Consider the following 24776-nt stretch of genomic DNA (forward strand, 5'->3'; position numbering starts at 1 on the left):
TATGAGGTACCCTCAATTCCATTTTTTGTAGTTTTATTTTATAGACTAAACTAGTGATAAAACAAGAAACTAAAATATTAGATTGCAAGATCTAAATATATACCTTCAAGCGCTAACCTCCCCGGCAACGGTGCCAGAAAAGAGCTTGATGTCTACTACACAACCTTCTCCTTGTAGACGTTGTTGGGCCTCCAAGTGCAGAGGTTTGTAGGACAGTAGCAAATTTCCCTCAAGTGTATGACCTAAGGTTTATCAATCCGTGAGAGGCGTGGGATGAAGATGGTCTCTCTCAAACAACCCTGCTACCAAATAACAAAGAGTCTCTTGTGTCCCCAACACACCCAATACAGTGGTAAATTGTATAGGTGCACTAGTTCGGAGAAGATATGGTGATCCAAGTGCAATATGGATGGTAGATATATGTTTTTGTAATCTGAAAATATAAAAACAGCAAGGTAACTAATGATAAAAGTGAGCACAAACGGTATTGCAATGCTAGGAAACGAGGCCTATGGTTCATACTTTCACTAGTGCAAGTTCTCTCAAAAATAATAACATAATTGGATCATATAACTATCCCTCAACATGCAACAAAGAGTCACTCCAAAGTCACTAATAGCGGAGAACAAACGAAGAGATTATTGTAGGGTACGAAACCACCTCAAAGTTATCCTTTCTGATCGATCTATTCAAGAGTCCATAGTAAAATAACACAAAGCTATTCTTTCCGTTCGATCTATCATAGAGTTCGTACTAGAATAACACCTTAAGACACAAATCAACCAAAACCCTAATGTCACCTAGATACTCCAACGTCACCTCAAGTATCCGTGGGTATGATTATACGATATGCATCACATAATCTCAGATTCATCTATTCAACCAACACAAAGAACTTCAAAGAGTGCCCCAAAGTTTCTACTGGAGAGTCAAGACGAAAACGTGTGCCAACCCCTATGCATAAGTTCACAAGGTCACGGAACTCGCAAGTTGCTCACCAAAACATACATCAAGTGGATCACGTGATACCCCAATGTCACCACAAATAAGCACATGCAAGACATACATCAAGTGTTCCCAAATCCTTAAAGACTCAATCCGATAAGATAACTTCAAAGGGAAAACTCAATCCATCACAGAGAGTAGAGGGGGAGAAACATCATAAGATCCAACTATAATAGCAAAGCTCGCGATACATCAAGATCGTACCACCTCAAGAAACACGAGAGAGAGAGAGAGAGAGATCAAACACATAGCTACTGGTACATACCCTCAGCCCCGAGGGATGAACTACTCCCTCCTCATCATGGAGAGCACGGGATGATGAAGATGGTCACCGGAGAGGGATTCCCCCCTCCGGCAGGGTGCCGGAACGGGTCTAGATTGGTTTTCGGTGGCTACAGAGGCTTGCGGCGGCGGAACTCCCGATCTAGGTTATGTTCTGGAAGTTTCAGTATATATAAGAGGTTTTGGCATCGAGAACAAGTCAGGGGGTCTCCGGGCTGTCCACGAGGTAGGGAGGCGCGCCAGGGTGGGGTGGGCCCCCACCCTCGTGGGCAGCCCGGGACTCTTCTGGCCCAACTCTTTTACTCCATGGCCTTCTTCTGGTCCAAAAATAAGTTCTGTGAAGTTTCAGGTCAATTGGACTCCGTTTGGTTTTCCTTTTCTGTGATACTCAAAAAAGGAAAAAACAGAAACTGGCACTGGGCTCTAGGTTAATAGGTTAGTCCCAAAAATCATATAAAATAGCATATAAATGCATATAAAACATCCAAGGTTGATAATATAATAGCATGGAACAATCAAAAATTATAGATACGTTGGAGACGTATCAGTCCCCACTCACGCGCCCCGAAAACAATCCCACCCGCCGCCTGCCCCCAAACAACTCCAACCGCCGGTCGCCGCCGCCTCGCCGCCCCGAAACAACTCCCCATCGCTCGGTTCTGCCGCCGCCCGGCCAGCCCTCTAGCCCCCCCCCCCCGCGCGCCAAGCTTTTTCTCCGGCGATCCCCACGCCACCGCCCCACCACCGCGCCCCCACCGCCGGCGAGCAGCACCCCACCCAGAACCCTAAGATAGATAGTGGGGTACCTCTTCGGCGAGCCCCCCTCCCCTGGGTGGTTCTTCCTTAACTCCGCGAGACCCACCACCCTAAAATCGACTGACCCAAAAGTCGATTCAGTCGACTGAAGTGTAGCTAAATCGGAGCAGAGCAGCACACGAGCGAGGGGGAGAGCAGCAGCGCGAGCGAGCGAGCCGGAGCAGCAGCAGGAGCGCAGCGAGCGAGAGCCGGAGCAGCAGCTGGCGAGCGAGCGAGAGAGCCGAGCAGCAGAGCAGCGCGAGCAAGCCGGAAGCAGAGCAGCGCGAGCGAGCGAGAGCCAGAGAGCAGCAGCAGATCCGGCTGGTATGGACGCCGCCGCCGAAGGGGCCTCGCACTAGGGGAGAGCCGTGGAGATGTCGCCCGCGGCCGGCTTCAAGGTAGCCGCTCCATGGGGGTGCGGGATGGAGCACCGTCGGCCGGGAGGTCGAGTTAAGGAGAAGGTGCGATGCGATGAGTGTACAACCTCTTTGGTGGCGCCGAGTAGGCCTCGGCTTCGTCCGAGGAGTCGGTGAGGATGCTGCGGTTCCGGTGGAGCAGGTTAAGGCGGCGCTGTGGGGATGGAGCAGCCGCGATAGACGAGGCGATCGTCGGAGCAGCTCCTTGGAGGTGGAGGACGGGGCGGCTGAACCGGCGGGACGGACGAGATGGACGACGGATCCTCATCCGGGGAGGTGGATGAGGGACGTCGAGCTGTTGCGGTGGACGACGTCGTCGGGGAAGAGGCTCGGTGGGCAGCGGTGAGGTGGCGGACGGAGGAGGGTGGGTTTCGCGGGATCGGAGGTCGAGGTATAGGGCTGGATCTCATGCGAAAAGTGAAAGTGCAACTATCCCTAGGTGGTTTTGGTAATTCATAACAACATATAGCTCATTGAGCTAATGCTATTCCAAGATGATATTTCAGGAAAGCTCAATGATTGGCATGGCATGGATGTGAAAGTGGAACCCTCAAAATGCTAAGGACAAAGGATTGGCTCAAGCTCAAAAGCTCAAGACTCTCATTTTATATTTTAGTGATCCAAGATCACATTGAGTCTTTAGGAAAAGCCAATACTATCAAGGAGGGATGAGGTGTTGCTTAATGAGCCTCTTGCTTCATGTGCTTAGTGATATGCTCCAAAACCCTCAACTACTTTCCCATATCCACATATGACCTAAACCCTAAGCCAAACTCGGTCCTACCGATTCTTTCTATCCGGCGCCACCGAGTTTCACTTGTCATAAGCCACTGCCAAACCCTAGCAATTCGGTTCTACCGATAGGGATCTCGGTCTCACCGAGATGGGATTGCAAACTCTCTGTTTCCCTTTCGTAACTTTTCGGTCTCACCGAAAGAGCGAATCGGTCCCACCGAGATTGCAATGTAATCTCTGTTTCCTTTTTGTAACTTTTCGGTCTCACCGAAAGAGCAAATCGGTCCCACCGAGTTTGCCTGACCAACTCTCTGGTTAGCTAATTACCAAAATCGGTCTCACCGAGTTTGTGTAATCGGTCTCACCGAGATTACGTTATGCCCAAACCCTAACCATATCGGTCCTACCGAGTTGCATGTCAGTCCCACCGAAAATCTCTAACGGTCACTAGGTTTACATTTTCGGTCCGACCGAGTTTGTTGATTCGGTCCCACCGAGATTGGAAAACTGTGTAACGGTTGGATTTTGTGTGGAGGCTATATATACCCCTCCACCTCCTCTTCATTCGTGGAGAGAGCCATCAGACATACACATTCCAACTCATATGTTCTGAGAGAGAACCACCTACTCATGTGTTGAGACCAAGATATTCCATTCCTACCATATGAATCTTGATCTCTAGCCTTCCCCAAGTTGCTTTCCACTCAAATCTTCTTTCCACAAATCCAAATCCTATGAGAGAGAGTTGAGTGTTGGGGAGACTATCATTTGAAGCACAAGAGCAAGGAGTTCATTACCTACACACCATTTGTTACTTCTTGGAGAGTGGTGTCTCCTAGATTGGCTAGGTGTCACTTGGGAGCCTCCGACAAGATTGTGGAGTTGAACCAAGGAGTTTGTAAGGGCAAGGAGATCGCCTACTTCGTGAAGATCTACGCTAGTGAGGCAAGTCCTTCGTGGGCGATGGCCATGGTGGGATAGACAAGGTTGCTTCTTCGTGGACCCTTCGTGGGTGGAGCCCTCCGTGGACTCGCGCAACCGTTACCCTTCGTGGGTTGAAGTCTCCATCAACGTGGATGTAGATAGCACCACCTATCGAACCACGGGAAAAACATCCGTGTCTCCATGCGTTTGAATTCTCCAAACCCTTCCCTTTACATTCTTGCAAGTTGCATGCTTTACTTTCCGCTGCCAATATACTCTTTGCATGCTTGCTTGAATTGTGTGATGATTGCTTGACTTGTCCTAAAATAGCTAAAATCTGCCAAGAACTAAAATTGGGAAAAGGTTAAGTTTTTATTTGGTCAAGTAGTCTAATCACCCCCCCCTTCTAGACATACTTTCGATCCTACAAGTGGTATCAGAGCTTTGGTCTCCATTTGCTTTGATCTCCATAGCTTTGGTGGTCATAGCCTTGGTTTCACAACCTAGGAGAGTATGGCGTCTAGCGAGGGAAATTATCACCGTAGAGGTCCTTACTTTGATGGTACTAATTTTGCTAGTTGGAAGCATAAAATGAAAATGCATATTCTTGGACATAACCCCGCCGTTTGGGCTATTGTGTGTGTTGGTTTGCAAGGTGACTTCTTTGATGGGAAAGAACCAAACCGTGAAGCTACCGCGGATGAGTTGAAGATGTTGCAATACAATGCTCAAGCTTGTGATATTCTCTTCAACGGATTGTGCCCCGAAGAATTCAACAAAATCAGCCGTCTTGAGAATGCAAAGGAAATTTGGGACACTTTGATTGATATGCACGAAGGTACCGACTCCGTCAAGGAATCCAAGTTGGATGTGCTTCAAAGTCAACTTGACAAGTTCAAAATGAAGGATGGTGAAGGTGTCGCTGAAATGTACTCTAGGCTTGCTCTCATCACAAATGAGATTGCCGGCTTAGGAAGTGAAGAGATGACCGATAGATTCATCATCAAGAAGATTCTAAGAGCCTTGGATGGAAAATATGATACCGTGTGCACATTGATCCAAATGATGCCCAATTACAAAGATCTCAAGCCAACGGAGGTGATTGGAAGAATTGTTGCTCATGAGATGTCACTTAAGGATAAAGAGGAACTTCACAACAAATCAAGTGGTGCCTACAAAGCCTCATGTGAAGCCCCTACATCATCAAGTGAGAAACAAAACTTCAATGAAGAATTGAGCTTAATGGTGAAGAACTTCAACAAGTTCTACAAGAGTAGAAGCAAAGATAGAAGCTTCAAGTCAAGGTCCTACAATGACAAAAGATCTTCTAGTCGAGAGCGAAACTGCTACAATTGTGGAAGACCCGGACACTATTCCAATGAGTGTACGGCTCCCTACAAAGAAGAGAAGATTCTCCAAAAGAAGAGCAAGAATCACCACCAAGAGAGAGAAGGAGTAGAGATGATCGTTATGAACGAAGAACATCACGGAGAAGCAAGGATTCGGAAAGGAAGGACAAGTCATCAAGGAGCTACACAAAACGAAGACATCAAGCTCATGTTGGTGAATGGGTATCCGGCTCCGACTCCGACAGCCACTCCGAGAGAAGTTATCACTCCGACTCCGAAGATACTCAAGATGAAGGTGTTGCCGTCTAGCACTTGTGTCAACCAACTCCTACGACATATTTGACTCACCAAATGAAGGAATTGGAAGATGCTTCATGGCCAAAGGTCCTAAGGTAACACACCCCGAGTATGTTGATTTCAATAGTGATGAAGATGACTTGTTAGGTGATGATTTGCTTGTTGACAACTCTAGTGATGAATACTATGATGAAACGTCAATTAATCATGCTAATCAAGATAAAACGAATGACAATGATAAGGAGAAGATTGAGGCACTAACTAAAGAACTAAACACTCTTAAGTTAGCTCATGAAACTATCTTCGAAGATCATCGAGAACTTTTAAGGCTCATGAGAAATTACGCTTTGAAGCTCAATCTTGAGCAAGAGCATGAGTTCTTAAAGCAATCAATGATGATCTCCGCAAGAAAAGTTCTTCTTACATTGCCAAGCGTTTACTCTTATCCTTACATGCCTCAAGTCAAGTCTAAGAACAAGAAAGATTCTTCCTCTAGCTAGTAACAATGAATCATGTTAAATCCAATATTGTTGTTCTAGTAGTTCTCTGATTCCACTAATGATTCTCTTAGCAAGTTAAACTTGAGCAAGATAAAAAAGTTATGAAGGGAATTATAGAGAAAGGAGTGTACAAGAACCTTGCCGGAGTAGAGCACTTCAGGAAAGTGTGTACGCAAGCGGAAGACACCGGGATCAAGGTGTTGGTTTTGAACGAAAGTTCAATGCACAATGGAGTTGAGTAGGGGAGAAGATCATACCCCAAGACAAAGTTTGTTCCTCAACAAGAGAAGATCATTATGATCCTATCTTTCAGGACACAAGCTCAAGATGATCTTCCACCACAAGACACAAGCAAAGGCAAGGACAAGCTTCAAGAGGATTGATGCATTTGAAGAAGCTCCTAAGGCCTTGGTCAAGTGGGTTCCCAAGACTACATCAAGTTCCACTTCATCAAGTACGACTACAACTCCAAGGATTCCCATCAAGATGGTGTGGATCCAAGAAGAAGAACTAGAGAGTTCTTGAGGGTGACTCCGCCAACATACTTCACTCTTATTTTGGCAAGAACAAGTGCAATCAACTTCCACATCTTGCACTAGTTCAAGGAGTCACAAACCCTCTTGTTGGTAAGACAAGGGACAAGGTAACCTAAATTTTCATGGACATCATCTTGTGTGTGCATCACTCTATGTCTATGGATATCCTTGTTTGTTCCTTGTGGGACTAACCCATGTAGGTATTGAAAGTGCAACTCACTCCAAAGGATTGCTCCAAGTGATCTACATCAACATTGAGCATCCACATCTTCAACATCTACATGAAGTCATCATCGACAAAACCCAAGGTTAGTTCATCCCTCTAAGGGGGGATATCACATCTAGGGGGAGCTTTACTCTAAGACTTGAGCTAAAGCAACTCTAAAGATGTGAACACAACAATGCTTTATGTAAAAGTGGTAACCCCACTTGAGCTTAAACGATGAGTATGACCTATGATCAAGTGTTCTCACTTGACTCCTAAGTCAATATACTCATATATAGATGACCTTGTCATCGCAAATTGCTTGATAGATGCTAGAATTGGTTGTGCATGCCTTGTCACATATTTCATTTGCCATCTTATTGTGTGAGCATGCTGGTTGCATATTTTACTCATTCGAGGACATCCACTTGTTGTTTTGATTGTTTGGTTTTATTTCCTTTTGCCAAGTGGATGGACAAGAATTCCTAAGAACCTCCTCTAGCTATCTATGCTTTTCTCGTCTCAAACTCTATTCATGCTACATCACAAAATTTGATCAAGTCAGATTCGAACCACTCTGTGTGAGGAGCGCTCGGAGTCCCTAATTCGTCATAGACTTAAACTTCCAAAACCTCTTTATGATTCTCGGTCTGACCGATACCCTACTTTCGGTCCTACCGAGATCATTAAGTTGATCTAGGTTTTCGATCTCGGTGCAACCGATTTGAACCATTCGGTCACACCGAGTTGCAACAACTGTATACAGTTTTGCATCTCGGTGCCACCGAGTTGTTCCACTCGGTCACACCGACAGGGTCGGGCTATATATAGTCACGGGCAAAAATTTGGAAATTTCTCCGAACCCCTTCGCCCGCGCGATAGCCTGCTCTGCCAACTTGGTCTCCGGATCGTCTCCTCGCCGCCAGCCGCCTCCAGTCGCTGGTCTCCGTCGCCGTCAACGGGAATTCACCCGCCGTTGCCGCCGTAGCAGAGTCTCCGCCGAACTAGGGTATGGACTCTGATCTTTGTGCTATTCCCAATCTGATTCCTAGCACATTGTGATCATATTGATTTTGCCACGTTTGATACTTCTATCCAGTCAAAACGCCCGTAGATTAGGTTTGGTTCGAAAATTCTAGGTTTAGGTTTCCGCCGAAACCATCTCGGACCCACCGAGTTGAAAAACTCGGTCCCACCGATTTTGCTTATGCCATTGCACAAGTGAGACTCGGTCTGACCGAGAATTACTTATCGGTGTGACCGATTTTGGAACTCTGTGAAACCTTAGCAGTCTCGGTGCCACCGAACTGTGACTCGGTCTAACCAAGTTCACTAGTTTAGGTGCCAAAACTGCTTCGGTATCACCGAGTTTAGAAATCGGTAGATCCGAGATGCTTTCAGTGGGAAACTAAAACTAAGTTTTTGAATTATTCTTTTGCAAAAATCTCTGCATTTTGTGATGCTTATCCACTCTATCTCATCTATAACCTATTCACAGGGTCAGCAGTCAGAGTTTGCATCATGTCAGACCAAAGTGATAGCCAGAACTTGTCAGAGCAGCAAGTGCAGATGAGTGAGGGCACTAGTCCCTCAAGTTCCTCAGATGATGGCAGCAGGAGCACCCCTAGCAATCTGCCTAAAGCTGCCACAAGACAGAGAAAGAAGAGAACCTCAGACTCAGAAGATGAGGATTATGTGGCAGAAGAGGAAGCAACTTCCAAGAGAGTTGAGCCAGCACAGGGCATAAAACCAGGGATGAAGATCAAAAGGCCAGCAGGCAGGCAGCCTATGTCAAAGGCCAGAGCTTCAACTGAGAAGCCCACTCCCATTGAGCCAGTTGCTGCTGAAGGCAAGAAGAGGAAAGAAAGGGTGAAGAAAACTGTAGCCAGAGTGCTTGGCAAGGCTTCCATCATGGAAGATGAGGAGGAAGAAGAAGAGGTAGCTGCACCAGCACCTAAGGCACCCAAGCTGATGGGTGATGCCATAAGAACAGGGGCAGCTGCTTCCAAGGCCAAGCCAGCTCCAAAGCCAAAGCCAAAGAGGAACACAAGAAGCATCCCAGCTACTGAGAAGAACAAGGCCCCAGTGCCTGAAGCTGCAGAGAGAAGAAGAAGAGAATGTTCTTAGAAAGCTCAAGCCCAAGATCCCAGACCACAACGATGCTCATCCTGTGGCTGAGGATATGAACAGGAGAGATTCAGGGCTCCGGAAAGTGACAGAGATTCAGACTGCAGTGGAGCAGCTCCAGGATGACATGCAGGAGAGGAGAGGCAAGACTACAACTGATGCCTTTGCCAGAGTGCCACGAGGTCCGAGGTCGTCTGCAGTGCCAGTTGCTGACCCCAGAGCCACCACGTCTGCACCAGCTACAGCCTCAGTTCCACCAGCTCCAGCGTCCACTTCAGCCTCGACTCCGACCACGTCTACAGAAGGCTTCGTCCTTGGAGTGCTCCGGACTCCACCACCACCTGAAGATCAAGCCTGAGTGTCGACTTAGCACTATGCATTTTCTAGGAACTTTTTGGTAACTTGTTGCCAAAGGGGGAGAAAATGTATAGATCATAGGCTTCGAGAGAGAGTGTTGCTTTTATTCTCTCTTGCTTTATTTGGTGGTTTTTCGAACTTTGTTTGCTTTTGTGTGAGATACTATGTCATTATGCTCGTGAGACATTGATGATCATGTGTTTGATCATAAGCTACACTTAATGTTTGCTTAATATTATCATTATTATCTATCTTATGTGATCATTCACTATTCTTGGTGATGAGTGCATGTATTTCATTCTTATCATTTTAAGCGCTCCACCAAGATGTATGTGACATGGAAGAGTAACCCATGACTCTAACTCTTTGTGCATTTGCAGTCCAAAGCAAATTTTAAATATGCACAAATTTAGGGGGAGCTCTTACTTGTCACATACTTCTCAAAGCGACGATATTTCATGCTTATTATCATTTGTCGAAGCTTTCTATATGTTGTCATCAATTACCAAAAAGGGGGAGATTGAGTGCAACTATCCCTAGGTGGTTTTGGTAATTCATAACAACATATAGCTCATTGAGCTAATGCTATTCCAAGATGACTATTTCAGGAAAGCTCAATGATTGGCATGGCATGGATGTGAAAGTGGAACCCTCAAAATGCTAAGGACAAGGATTGGCTCAAGCTCAAAAGCTCAAGACTCTTCATTTTATATTTTAGTGATCCAAGATCACATTGAGTCTTTAGGAAAAGCCAATACTATCAAGGAGGGATGAGGTGTTGCTTAATGAGCCTCTTGCTTCATGTGCTTAGTGATATGCTCCAAAACCCTCAACTACTTTCCCATATCCACATATGACCTAAACCCTAAGCCAAACTCGGTCCTACCGATTCTTTCTATCCGGCGCCACCGAGTTTCATGTCATAAGCCACTGCCAAACCCTAGCAATTCGGTTCTACCGATAGGGATCTCGGTCTCACCGAGATGGGATTGCAAACTCTCTGTTTCCCTTTCGTAACTTTTCGGTCTCACCGAAAGAGCGAATCGGTCCCACCGAGATTGCAATGTAAACTTCAGTGTTTCCTTTTTGTAACTTTTCGTCTCACCGAAAGAGCAAATCGGTCCCACCGAGTTTGCCTGACCAACTCTCTGGTTAGCTAATTACCAAATTCGGTCTCACCGAGTTTGTGTAATCGGTCTCACCGAGATTACGTTATGCCCAAACCCTAACCATATCGGTCCTACCGAGTTGCATGTCAGTCCCACCGAAATCTCTAACGGTCACTAGGTTTACCTTTTCGGTCCGACCGAGTTTGTTGATTCGGTCCCACCGAGATTGGAAAACTGTGTGTAACGGTTGGATTTTGTGTGGAGGCTATATATACCCCTCCACCTCCTTCTTCGTGAGAGAGCCATCAGAACATGCCTACACTTCCAACTCATATTTCTGAGAGAGAACCACCTACTAAGTGTTGAGACCAAGATATTCCATTCCACATATGAATCTTGATCTCTAGCCTTCCCCAAGTTGCTTTCCACTCAAATCTTCTTTCCACAATCCAAATCCTATGAGAGAGAGTTGAGTGTTGGGGAGACTATCATTTGAAGCACAAGAGCAAGGAGTTCATCATCAACACACCATTTGTTACTTCTTGGAGAGTGGTGTCTCCTAGATTGGCTAGGTGTCACTTGGGAGCCTCCGACAAGATTGTGGAGTTGAACCAAGGAGTTTGTAAGGGCAAGGAGATCGCCTACTTCGTGAAGATCTACCGCTAGTGAGGCAAGTCCTTCATGGGCGATGGCCATGTGGGATAGACAAGGTTGCTTCTTCGTGGACCCTTCGTGGGTGGAGCCCTCCGTGGACTCGCGCAACCGTTACCCTTCGTGGGTTGAAGTCTCCATCAACGTGGATGTACGATAGCACCACCTATCGAACCACGGGAAAAACATCCGTGTCTCCAATTGCGTTGGAATTCTCCAAACCCTTCCCTTTACATTCTTGCAAGTTGCATGCTTTACTTTCCGCTGCCAATATACTCTTTGCATGCTTGCTTGAATTGTGTGATGATTGCTTGACTTGTCCTACAATAGCTAAAATCTGCCAAGAACTAAAATTGGGAAAAGGTTAAGTTTTTATTTAGTCAAGTAGTCTAATCACCCCCCCCCCTCTAGACATACTTTCGATCCTATAGAGGGGGAACCATGACCTAGGGACGCGCTTGTCCAAAATGTAGGGTGTGTTACAAAAGTACCCCCACCGATTTGAACTAGCGGCCCTTTCGGCTGAGGGTTAGAAGGGGGATTTCGCGTGTCGGGATTTGGCAGCTGGAGGGAGTTTTCGCGTGCGTTGTAATTTCGGGATCGCAAGGCACGGGTTGTGAAGGCGCCAGTTTTGGGAGCATGATATCAGAATTTTTAGGATATAACAAGGCGCGGGTTGAACTTTAGGGATAAGCCTAACGTGTAATATTGTACTTGTACGTACCAAATCAATTCGCACTTCCCTCAACGAAAAAATAAAACTATTCACACCACACAAAGAGAGAGTCTTGTCCCATTTTACTATACAAATGCTATTCAAAGCTACACAAAGAGAGAGTATGAATCCATGTTATGTACAACTAATTTTTTTCGTGGGTTGTATAATGCATGTAACCTACTCATACCAACATTTTAGTGCATTCCAAATGTTTATACTACCGCTGCAATTCGAACTGAATTTGAATTCATTTCTCTATTTCAATAAGAATCTACAATCATGATTGTTGCCAACTTCAACCATCATTCATGTATTACCTTAACAACACACCACATGATTACTATAGAGATAGATATGAACTATGTGTACTATATGAACTCGAATTCAATCATTTGAATACACTTGATGTTGATTCCAAATAATAGTACATTTGATGTACTAACTATATATTCATAATCTAAACCATGTTCCATACGTACACCATGTTTATCACACAAAGTATAGTGCCCCGCCCTCTACATTATGACAAGTATTTAGCCCTGAGTTGCAAAAGCCACACATTAGCCCAAAATATAATCAATGTTCTATATATTACATGTAGTACTAGCAAGATGCCCATGCGTTCCACGAAACATCAACATGATCAAGGGGAGGCCTTATTTGCAAATATGGAGAGGGGTGTGGGTATCTTTTTTCAAAATTGCCATAGTGTGCTTCCTATCCGTCAGATATAAATCGAACGGCCTATATTGTAGGATGGCAGGCACACCATCATTGACAACTCTGTTTTTTTATAAGAGTGGAGATAAAATATATTATATGTAGTATAACATGTTCATAACCACACCATGTGTATCACCGTTATATATATTCACGCATGCGTCGGTTTAAAACACTATGATAAATTTTTCAAATATCCAAATTCGCTTTTTATAATGAATTATGATCTCTATTCATCTTTTACACCCACACAATCCTCTTATCTTTGTAGCTAGCGCTAACTTTCTCTCGTGCATGCAGACGGCCGCATCCCTCTCACCCTTCCTCAGCATTCTCTAGCTCCATCGCGCAAATTTGTCTTTTCACTTTAGGTCGTTCACCCACGGTGTGTGTAGGCCCCCCAACTCCTTCTTTACAACACACATCTATCGATATGCCTCTCTAGCCAGGTGTGCCTACCACAAACACAAGCTTCCCCTCTTCTCTTCCCACCGTCCATGCCTCACTCCCACCACTCTTTTCATCGATCTCGTACTCGCACACTCCTTCCCCCTCGATATAGTATGCCTCTCGCACCACCTCTTAGATGCATCCCTCTCTCTCTATCCTTCTCCCCTGGCCTTATTTGCTTCTAACACATACATGCATGTATACCGATCGATCTCCCTACATATACCTAGGTCGACTTTAACTATTTTCCCCCCACCCATCGATCGACGTACCTCACAAGTTATGTCTCTCCTTTATGTGACAGAGGACGATTGATCTTCCTATGTAGTTATGTCTGCTTACCATAGCCATATTGTCCCCCATCATCATTTGTGCATGCCTCCTGACCCGTCTCTCACACGCACGCGCACAGACAGGCAGGCATCCGCTCTCTTATTGATATTGCAGGCGTGCCCTCCGTTTTTCTAGCAAGCCTCTCCCACCATTTGTTAGAAGTAACTCCACTACCACCCCCTCCAACACTCTAGCTCTGTCTCTCTCCCAACCTTATTCCTCTCCTACACATACGCCTGGATGCCGATCGATCTCCCTTAATACATAAGGTAGGCCTCTCTCCTCCTCCACACATATACCATCCATTGTACCTCTATAGTTAATAAGGCATCCCCCCACCACCACCACACACCGATAGTCGAGCGATGTAGGTAGGTATCCATGCCACAGAAACAAACTGCACCTGTCCCCTCTCACGTTCCAGTAGGTTGGCCACCCTATATCTTTGACATGGGTACACACGAATTCGGTGGCACTCTTTATCGATCGCGCGCGCACACACACACACACACATCGTCCCTCTCTTCGATTCTATGGATACCTCAAGCCGATGATACCTCCACTCTCTTCTCGTGATCGCCCCCTCTATATATATGATATATCCAAGACTCTATTTTCACACACATTGCATATGTTACATTTTTTTATTGACACCCCCCCCCAAAACACTCACGAACCCACACGCTATATCTCTTTGTGTTTGTATCTCTCTCACACAACCCCACGTAGGTGGTGTACATACATGAAGAGAATAGGTGCACGTACTCACGCTTCGGGCCTAGCCACACCCGTGCGGGTACATGATGGAACTCATTTCTGTATGAAATGGCAGCCCACGTGCTAATTTGAATGTGTGTAGTGGTTGTTTACCTACAAAGGTCGTGTACCACGCGTGCACGAAACAAAGTTCGACTTGATGCGTTGACGCGTTATTTTTAAATAAAGTTATATCGCTCAATGGCATGTACACAGAATATAAAACAATTTTTATGGAGAAAAAGGTAGTCCGCTCCACTATATACAATGGAGCCTGCCTGCCTGGGTTTGTCTCTCTTCAGAGTATCTCACACAAGGTGGCAGTGGCCTCTCTCTCTCACCGTTGGTCACTGATCCGGCTGCATCCCATCCGCCAACGGAAAGGGAGGATGTGCATCATTTCTCCATTCGACGGCGCCGAGGCAGCACGTCCCCATCTGTGGTACCCATCGTTCTCTCTGACCAAGCTCTGGCGCGGTAGGGCCTACGCCACCTGCTCGCTACCGCAGTATGGGCAGATCCCGCCCGCCGCCGCTCACCTAGTTACATCCCGACGACCCCCAGGTATCCCCTTCGGCCTTGCTCCACTGCCCGTCTTCCCACGTTGCTGCATGTGGAAAATCTTGCATGTGGATCTAACATAGTTCTTTGCCCAAAACGTAGCTCGTCCGGCGTACTTTCCATATTGCAATCTCGTCCTCACACCGTTTTAGACAAACACAACCGGGTTGTTATCTTACCTTAGGACATGGAATATGCTTCTTTTTTGTCATCGCATGTGTCATCAACTGTTACTGGCCAGTAATTGTTTCCTTTCTACCTCTTTTTTGCAAACAGGGCTATCCATTTCACCTCGTTGCTATTGCGACCTTTTGGTGAACTGCAGAAATCACTTTTTTCTTAAGAGTGTTTTGTGCAGTTGTACTAAAATGTCACACGGGCAATGTCTACATTTCAGTGCGACTACACAAAGGGAGATTGGTTTTGCTCTATCCTCTTCATCCAACTCCGAGCCTAATCTTCTCCAACTATTTTCTTAATCTTCTCCAACTAGTTAGTCCTAAGAGAGAGTGCAAAGGTGATTGGCTTCTATTTGTGTGTTTATTATTTCATCAGCAGTCCTCTATTATCGTAATCACACTTAATATCTTTGGAATAGGGATGCTCAGCTCTATTTTAGTGGAACTGCACAAAATAATCGGAACATTGCATGCTCCAGACAGCTACTTTTTCCCAACATGCCTTGTTGATTTAGACAGAGCTGGGGGGACGTTGCTGCAATTGAAAGCATGGATCAATTTTAATTTAACACCTTCTCACAACTTTGTCTTCAGTTGTGATGTAAATATTAGCTCTGATCTGCTAATCATTGAGATACATTAGCAAGGAAGTTAGTTTTTTATTGTTTGTGAAAGAGCATCGATGGCAAGACACACAAAACAAAAGCTGAAAGCTCAGAGCATTGTACAATTTCATGTCGCTGGAAAATTATTTGTATAGTACGTCAATTATGTAAACAAATGCTGGAATCTTGATAGCATTGCCAGAAGCCTCTTCAGCATCCGGGTCCATGTGCCATGCACAAACTTATACTTCCTCCGTTCCTAAATATTTGTATTTTTACAAATTTCAAATGGACATATTTTAGAGTGTATATTCACTCAGTTTGCTTCGTATGTAGTCACTCGTTGAAATCTCAAGAAAGACAAATACTCCGTAGTATATTTAAGAACAGATGGAGTAGTGCACAACCGCATGGGAGACTCAGTCCAGTTGTTGCGCCGCACTAATAGTGAGTAGTAATGAGCAGCCAAATCATAAGCCCCACCTTTCCCACTGTAAGTTGCTCGCAAGAAGCAACCATCAATACGCTCTAAAGTCTCTCTGGTGGTGGAAATGCATGGAGAGAAATGCATCAGAATGAAGCGCGCCCTATAAACTATGATGGAGGGAGCAGTAGTATGAGGCCCTGTTTGGATCACCGTTTCTCTTTTGAATACACTTGTAAAAAATACACACTTGCGCTCGTCGTTTCAATTCCGGCTGGAGTTTGCACAACGGCCAGTAACTTACACGTGTAAGTTATACGCCTCCGTATTGAAATACAACCATTCCAAGCATGGCCTGAAGGTGCAAAACCAAATACGTGTATGGCCAGTCGATCAATGCACTTCCTCTTGGCGTATCACTGACATGTGGGACCGGAGTGTGAGCAAACCTATCTCAATTGACGGCAAAATGGCCAACCCGCCGTTCCTTGAGAGAGATGAGGAGCAAGAACACACAGACGGGCTCGCACGGAGGCCAAGATATATTCGAGCATGGTTGATCGATATCATCATTACATGTTCGATGTTTTTAACACTACCATTGGGCTGCCGTTTTCCGCCCTTCTCCTGAATAAATGTGTACTTTATCAGAGATTAAAATAAAATAAGAGTACAGACGCTCCACCATGCGGTTCTAGTAGTAGTACTACTCGTACAACTATAAACCTTGCGCTTGGCTCTTCGCCTCTTCGTGAAGTCGAACAATGATGGTACTCTGCATGTTGGGTACTACAGTGTATGCATGTGGCAATCTGACACCGAATGAACTATTGCATGTCCACCGCCTGGGAAAGGGTAGGTTGCATTAGTCAAAAGGCGTAAGCGAGCTTCTCCTCGTTCTACGAGTTGACGGGACACACCAACAAGCAGTACTAGTCCATACTCCCTCCTTTCCGGTTAATATGGTTTAATATTTTTTGCGGGTAAATGAGAGAGCTTTATTCATATATAAGCATTCTTAGGACGATCAGTCAAGAGACTAGTCACTAGGAAGCGAGGTACCCCACAAAAAAAGAAGGAAGCGAGGTGTTTCATCAAGCCAGCTCTCGGCCACATTCAAAGTGCAGCAAGCACGGTTCGCACAAAGATGCGCCGCAAGGTTTGCTGACCTATTTACATGTTGAATAACAAAAAAAGAGGAAATATTACCGAGTGCTCCTATTTGTAAAAGGATCTGAGCCAGAATTAAGTGAGAATTGTGGCGAGTGTTCCATGCAATCAACTTCCATTATCACATGTGAGAACCCTCGAAGAGAACCAAATGTGTTGAAGATTGCTTTATCACATTTTTAAAATATAATAAGAGTGCAGACGCTCCTCCATCTGGTTCCAAGTATAGTATAGTACATACCTCTATAGTCGTAGTACTAGTACTAGTAAACTTTGCGCTTGGTTGTTCACCGCTTCGGGAAGTCGAACAATAATACTAGTACTTGTATAGTGTATGCTTCTGGCAATCTAACACCGAATTGGTACAAGGGACAACTGTCAACTTGTGTGTACTAGGATGGCTCTCCACCCACCCACCCACCCTCCCCTCCCACGGCCTAGGTTTTCCGGTGATCTACACTTCTAGCCTGTGATTTGTGGATCTTCTCTGCCCATCTTCTCCGGCGTGCTTGGATCTACACGTCTATACCCATATCCCATGGGTACCTCTGGTGGATCAACGTTGGATTTGGATTTCTCGGCGGGGTCCATCTTTGCTAATAAGGTTTTCATTTCTTGTGGGAGATCTGTTCATCCCTTGGATGACACAAGCCATTTCATCATGGTTGTGTCCTTTAGCTGACATGTTTTCCGTCTTAATGAGGATTCTATGGCGGCTGCATTGGAATCAGCGATTGGAGGATCGGCCATTGTTTTGTCGGTTCAACTCATTAAGGGCAAGGTATTTTCTTTCATTGTTTCATGCAAGCAAGTTGGCCTTTGCATTCTCCAGTTGAGATCGTATGCATGCCCGCATTTCAAATATTATTTTCATCTTCGGGGGAATGGTTGTCCAAATTGGAAATGTGAGTTAGAGATCTGGAGAAAGGAATGTGACGCTGAGTGGATTTTGGTTAGTCCCTCCAAAAAGCGTGCTACTTTGGGTTTGATTGCTATGCATAAACCACCACCAAAGTCTTCTCTTAGATCGGGTTCTTTGACAAGGAAGAAAATCTCCTTTGCCACGTTCCAACAGTATCCTGCTTGTAAGGGTTATAGATACCCAGCTACTCAGCTCTGTGTTGACACGATTTCTGAGGCCGGCTATGAACTTAATCCTACTGAGAAGGTGATCTTGCCATTGCCGCCGGCGAACAACCTCCAGTGGACGGTGGCGACGCCACCCATCTCTTTCGGAACGATCAACGTCCCTGCCAAGAATATTGTCGTCATTTTCGGAACTGCACCGTTATCCATGTTGTAGATTACGCAGGATGTCGTGTCATCTGGTTGCGTTGCACCGGAATCTCTGTCCCAACATGGTTCACCGGCCCAACATGGTTCTCCGGCCCCCTGTGAGGTTTCTAAGGCCCAATCTACGCCCCAACCATCAGTGGCTATCTTGGATAATGTGGTTTCTTCGTTCGGAAATTATTCTCAACTGATTATGGACGCCGATCTATCGGCCTCTCCTGGGGATTCTGCTAGGGTTAATGATATTATTGATGATATTGTGTTCAACGTTTGGAAGTGCCAGAATTGTTTATCTATGTTTCACCATACCAGCTCGTGCACCAAGCAGGTCCGTTGCCGTCGATGTTTTAGATTGGGCCACAGAACCAAGGGATGCTCCGGCTCTGCGCCTTCCCCAACTTACAAGTGGGTCCCATGAGCCAATTCTGTTTCTCCAGGACGGTCAGCAGAGATATACTCGCCCGGCGCCTCGGTTTCCCCTCTGGGGTCTTTGCCCAGTCCTATCACGCCTGCCACCCCATCGCTTCCGCCATTGCCCGCAGAGCCACCACCCATCACGCCACCACCTACCTTGCCACCACCGCCCATCACGCTGCCACCAGCTACATCGCCACCACCGCCCAGCTTGTCACAACCTTTATCCACCGCGGCTCCTTCTTCTCCAACAGCTCTAGCATCGCATCCATCAATGGCCACCTTCGCTCCCGGCCCCACGCCGTTCGTCCCGCAAGGTTTCGAGATCATCGATGCTGGTCCGCGGCGGCTCCCGTGCACTTTCTACTCTCCAGTTGTGGCTCCTGATCATCAGCATGAAGACTACGCCATTGCCATCGTAGAGCCTGCACCTCTGCCTGAAGAAGTTCTCATCTTCAGAAATATGGCCAGTGATTTTGTCGTCCACAATCTTGGTCACGCTGTTCTTGATGCTCAGCCTTGGATTCAAGGAGTTGGCCTCTTTCGTTTCAATAGCCCGTTTGCTCGGCAAGCTCTTGTAGATCATCCTTTGTTCGCTCTTGGCAATGAAAGATTTGTTCGATTTGTGCCACACGATGAGGGTATTAATTACAGAGCTATCCAAGGTTTTCGCCGGGGCTGGGTTATGATTGTTGGAATACCCCTGGATTATAGGCGCACGAAATTTATTGTAGATGCAATCAGCACTTTTGGCCATTTTCATCACTGGCACCAGGATGATCCTCTGCTTGTTCATACTCTGGCATACGTTTCTTTTCCGACAACTACCTTAGTGCCACGTGATGTAGTCTATCGGGAGTTTGCTGACTTTGGTGGTTCTCGCATATCTTGGTTTTCTCCAATATATATCTTCTCTGCAGACTTTGCTGATATTTTGCCAGCTGATGAGGATCCTATGCCCTTCGATGGCAACCCTCATCCACTCCCTGGGCATCTGCAATTTCATAATCATAACTGGGTTATGCCTGAATTTCCTGAGATTGGTTGGGTTGAGTTACCACCACCGGGCATGAATGCGGCACTAACCATTTTGGGCGGGAAGCACGCACGGGTGATGAAGAGGGTTCGGGTTGGTCAGGAGCGGGCGTGGCAGCGGTCCGGACGCCCGCAAACAAGAGATGTTGTACGTTAATATTGATGCATATATAATTAACAACATAAATAATGTGCCAGTTGGACAAATATGATTGGAGATGGAGATGGAATTTTACGTAAACACGGATATGCATGTCTATGTATTTTTTTTGCGGGAACAAATTTGTATTACTCACGTAGCCAGGCTACACTCGGAGTTACAAAGTTCGACAATGCCATCGGGGCCTGAACCTAGCCAAACAGTTATACAGCCACTAGTCCTACCATAATGAGCTAAAGTATGACTGACAATGTTGTTGTTTCGTCAAACATGAGCAACACAAGTATTTCGGAGTGCCATGAGCGATCTAATCTCACGCACCAAAAAACCAAACCGAGATCTATCAAGATCTTCATTCCTAATCCTCACCGTATTTGTAGCTTCAAGGCAGTCGGTCTCGATATTGATATTTGGAGCTTAGACTCCCCATGCACTTTCTTATATTAATATAATTTACTGTAGAACGATTGTTCTACGGTGTGTGGGTCAAAAAGAAGATTACTCCACTGCAATGCGAGCGACAAACACTCTTTGATGGCCAACAATTCTGCTTCTAGTGCATTCGCGCAATAACACAAGCTTCTACATGAAGAGAAAATTATAGCACTCCCATGATCCCTACTATCATGCCTGTACCAGCAGTTCCGTTCTCTGGCAAGAAGGAACCATCCGTATTCAGTTTTACCCAGCCATCCTCAGATGCATGTCTATGTCTATGTGTGTGTGCGCGATGACTCTCGCGACATGGAAGCGGGGGGGTGTTTTTGATCGAGTTTTCTTTCTTGGTACGTTAAAAAATTGTCCGCCAGTTTTCGTTTCTTTTTTCCGGGAACGCGCGTATTCTATTTAAAACCACTTCTATGGAGAGATTGTTTTACTCCATTGTATGTATACCCTCTTGTTTGATAGGGTTTCTCGTGTCTCGCTCTCTCACCCTCTCCATATCAAAACAAGATGACAATTTCCACTCTATCTCTCTCCTCACCGGTGGTCACAGATCCGGCTGAATCCCATCCGCTGCGGGAGGTGAGGAGGTGCAGCATTGACGTTGTCGCCGTCGGTGATGGAGGAAGCCGATGCGCACCATCCTCTCGGAGCCAGCATGGACAAAGGTCCTCCGCGCCCTTGTTTGTTACCGTCGTGTGGGCAGATCCCGCCCGCCTAAGCAACATCTCGCCCACCTGAGGTATAACTTCTTGTACTGGTCCAGCTCCCTAGGTCGCTGCATGCAGGTTTTCTTCTATGCGACTACTCCCCAGCTCCCCATGTATAGTAGCTAGGGTTCATCTGCTAGTCCAACATCACCTACTATTATAGAGGAAATGCCACTCGAAAAGTTGTCCTGATTTATGCCTCGGTGGAGGTATACATGTTGTTTCAACAAAAGTACAAGGTGGTTGTGCGGTCATTGTCCATATGCTCATATTGCTGCTGCTAATCTAATACTATCACTGGTTAAATGAAGAAATGTTTTTTTCTCGGGTATCCTGGTTTAGTTCCCATCAAGATAATCATGATGCTTCTGTTTGTTGGTGTACTTTTCATTAATTCTTATTGACAATCGAGATGTCATTGTTAATCTTGTACCACTGCCAAAGCAAAGTAACAACACTATATCCCTTTTTATATTTTTGCAAACAGTGATGCGTATCTCCATACCTAGGCATGTCTTCCTCAATTTTAGTGGAACTGCACAAAATTGGATGGCCATTGTTGTTCCGCCTCACTGTCCTCTGCCATGTGGTTCTTCCTTCCTCGAGCTTGATTAATGAGAAGAAACAGACCACAATGAGGATTTGTCGAACTTCATAGGTGCCTCATGCAAACTTGATGCCAAATGGATGATGCATCACCATGATGACCTCTCGATGCTCATGGTTGTGTCGGCTGGTGAAGCAGATCGATTTTCGACGAAAAACAAGTTGTCTTCCATCAGTGCTCTTTGCTTGGTTGCGTTGGAGACGCAATCATCTTTCACGTTGGTGTAATTTTATCACACAATTCGCTATGAACCAAATGTTTCCTCGAAGAAGGATCGACGTTGGTACTAAGAGCATAAGTTTTGTATTGATTTCTAAGCCTTCTCACAACTTTGTCTTCAGCTCTCCTGTAATTTTATTTGTCCATCTATTAACTCTGATTAAAAAATGGTGTGGACTAAAAACCCGGATGGACGTAGTAGACCTCCATTTATATTTACCCCGCATATTAGATTTGACTGAAGTCAAACTTTGTAAAGTTTGACCAAGTTTAGCCCGAACACAACAAACCATAATTATTGAGAGAAGGCAAACTGTACATACTCTCAAACCTTTCCGATAATTGAAATTAAAATTCTTTATTTGTACACACCTGCCTTTGGGTTTATGACAGGTGGGCCCAAAATGTGGCTGGCCCACCTGTCATACAGCCAAAAGCAAGTGCAGTTAAGGCACCGGAGCTCTGTCCGTACTAAAGTATATATGTAGTACTATATAAGCTCGAGCCTCAGAGCTTATTCGCTAGAGTTTGCACTCTCCACACTCTCGCCGCACTACATATATATACACATTGTAGGCTCAGCGTTCCTTTGCTAGGGTTTGCTATATTCATAGTCTCTCACCCAGTCACCCTCTTCACCAGATCTAAACAAGATTGTGTTGGCCTCTGTCTCTCTCTCCCCCCTCACAGCTGGTGAAGGAGGTGTCCAGATCCCGTCGCACTGGGAAGGGGAGGAGGTGCAGTGTTCACTCTATCGCCTTCGGCGAGGGAGGCAATCCACTGCCGGCTGCGATGTTCTCTTTCACCTAGCACCTGTGCGGGAGGGCCACTGACCCCTTCTTCCTCGCTGTCGTACATAGTGTGGGCAGATCCAGCCTCCCGCCGCATGCCTTGCCACATCCCAACGACCCTAAGGTATAAGTTTCTTTGAAACTGTCATTGCTCTAGCTGCATGCGGATCTTTTTCGATTCTGTAGTCGAATCTAGGTCTTGGTTCAAAGAGGAAAGAAGTGTGCGGTGGGGTGGAGCATGAATCTAGGACGTGGTTCAATGAGGAAAGGAGGGAGGGAAAGTAGTATAGATTGGCCATCCAGCCGCTTTGTTGGTCGAAAAAGGGGAAAAGGGGGTAACCCTATACACACATCTGTAAGGAACCGATCTCTTTGTTGAAAAGGGAAAGAAACTGGGGGATCGGGTAGTTTGTGCAGGACTAAATTTGCTGCCCTCACATAGGAAAAAGGTTCAAAGAGAACAAATATGGGACCAACGCAGATATGCTGATTGGCTCCATACTCTGCATCACCCATTTATGCATGTGGACGCACATGGTGCTGGCATGTCCCATGTCCCATGTCCCATACAACTATTTTGTTGTTCTTAATCTAAGAATGCTGCTGGAAAATTGAAGCAATGCCACTGTTAAAAGTAAATTACATTCTTAACGAATGTTGTTTTAAGAGAATGTCTCTGTTAATAAATCAATGCAACCATTTTAGAAATGCTACTGTCCTACTTTGTTTTCCATCAAGATAAGTTAGATGCTTATTTTTGTCGCCGTTTGTTTCATCCTCCTTTATTGGCCAGTAATTGTTTCCTTTTTGCCTCTGTTAAAACATGGATATCTATTGAACTTGTTGATATAGCAAACTTAAACGTCACACCGGCAACTTTGCTTGATTTCAGTGCAACTCCACAAAACGAGATTGGATTTCCTATTCGTGTTGGTACATTCGTAGGTGATCTTCTGTGCATCATGACAGGTTGGTACTAGCCTTCATCCACATGATCGTGCAGTGTGTTTTGAGATGTTGTGCTACTTGTATCGGTACTATTTTAAATAAATGTTGAATTGAAGCTATTCTATTGCTCTCTTTTCCCATTAAGTAGTGAACAAAAAAGGTACCAACCCAGACATGATGCTTGTTGCTTTGTTACAACAAACTCTGCATCGCCCCCTTTATAAGTAGATGGAAGCACATGGTATTGTTGCGCCCACTCTCCCCTGGAACTGTTTATGCTTTTTCTTAATCTAATGTCGCTGGTAAAATTAAGCAATGCCACTCTTAGAATTAACTACTGAACTGTTTTAAGAGAATTTCTCTTTTAATATGAATCAATGCAACCGTTTTAGAAATGCCACTGTCCTATACTTTGTTTTCCATCAAGACAAGGTAGATGCTTCTTTTTGTGGCCTCATGTTTCATCCTCCTTTATTGGCCAGTAATTGTTTCCTTTTTTGCCTCTGTTAAAACAGGGATATCTATTCAACTTGTTGCTATAGCAAACTTAAATGTCATACCGGCAACTTTGCTTGATTTCAGTGTAACTGCACAAAACGAGATTAGATTTCCTATTCGTGTTGGTAGATTCGTATTTTATGTTGGTTGTCTCATGAAAGATCAGTACAGGCCTTCATCCACATGATTGTGCGGTGTGCTTTGAGATGTTGTGCTACTTGTATTGGTACTGTTTTAAATAAATGTTGAATTGAAGCTATTGTATTGCTCTCTTTTCCAATTAAGTAGTGAACAAAAATGGTACCAACCCAGACGTGATGCTTGTTGCTTTGTTACAACAAACTCTACATCACCTCCTTTATACGTAGATGGAAGCACATGGCGTTGTTGCGCCCACTCTCCCTTGGAACTGTTTATGTTTTTTTGTTAATCTAATGCCGCTGGTAACATTAA

Source organism: Triticum urartu, chromosome 4, assembly GCF_003073215.2.
Source record: "Triticum urartu cultivar G1812 chromosome 4, Tu2.1, whole genome shotgun sequence".
Taxonomy (NCBI): Eukaryota; Viridiplantae; Streptophyta; class Magnoliopsida; order Poales; family Poaceae; genus Triticum; species Triticum urartu.